The following is a 1,282-nucleotide window of genomic DNA, read 5'->3' as shown; positions in this document are numbered from 1 at the left end:
GCTTCATAGACTTTTTGACACAGGTTTTTTTCCGGGACACTTTCATGACCCACTATTGGGTCCCAAACCACCAGTTGAGAACCACTGTTCTTTAGTATTCTTAAATTGATGCTCTGGTGATAAAATTATTTTTTATTTCCTAATGAGGTGGCCAACTTAGCTTTCGGGAGCATGGTCAGTTGCATCTCTCAATTAAAGTGACTAAATGAAAGAGAGAAAGCAAAGAAATTTGCCTTGCGTCACAGCGGCTCTGTTTGCGGCACAACAATTAAGACAGGAAACAAAGATACAAACATTTGACACAACACTCAAACACAACACAACACTCAAGATATAAACATTTGAAACAACACTCAAACACAACACAACACTCAAGATACAAACATTTGAAACAACACTCAAACACAACACAACACTCAAGATATAAACATTTGACACAACACTCAAACACAACACAACACTCAAGATACAAACATTTGACACAACACTCAAACACAACACAACACTCAAGATATAAACATTTGAAACAACACTCAAACGCCAAACAAATGCCCAGAGGCCCTAAAGGTGCTTTGGTCGAGGATTCAGCTCCACATTCAATTTTAGGATTGATTGGTGAACAAAAGAGTGTTTCAGTCTGACCTTAATAAAACGTGGGACCCTGTATCTCCGGTTTAATGGTAACAGTTCATACTCTGTGTTCAGGGCGTGGTCATGGTCAGAGGCGATGTAGTTAGCCAGTCTTAAAATGCTTTTGTTGTAGGCAAGAAGAAAGCTGAAATACAATTTCAATGATAAAGTTAAAATATTTCACCAAAAAAGTTGGGAATAAAGTTGGAAAAGTATAAGGAATTAAGTCCTCAAGAAAAAGTCGAAAGGTTGAAAACGAATTTTAAATGTGGACAAAAAAGTGAAAATGTCGAGAATTAAGTTTAAATACAATTTTATGAAATGTTATCTTTATTTACAAATTGTATTGTATATGTTGTTTTCGACTTTTTTCTCAAACTGTATAATGAAAAAAATATCTTCCTCCCCTCGTTTATTTCTTATGTCTGGCCCTAATCTTCTTCCGTATGATATTCGTTTGAGTTTAAAATAAACTTTCGCCACGTCGAATAAAAACAATAGTGTCTGTTTCAATGAGGAAAAAAAGGTAAACTATTATTTTCTCTTTTTTTCTCCCATTCGTTTCCTCTTTTAACGTGCATTCTGATTGGCTCTCCGCGACGCTTGTAGCCAATCAGCTTCGGCCTGCTGTGGAGGAAGGAATAAATGCAAG

This window comes from Labrus bergylta, chromosome 10 (genome assembly GCF_963930695.1).
Source record: "Labrus bergylta chromosome 10, fLabBer1.1, whole genome shotgun sequence".
NCBI lineage: Eukaryota > Metazoa > Chordata > Actinopteri > Labriformes > Labridae > Labrus > Labrus bergylta.
The sequence above is the reverse complement of the archived record's forward strand: the minus strand, read 5'-3'. Positions refer to the sequence as shown.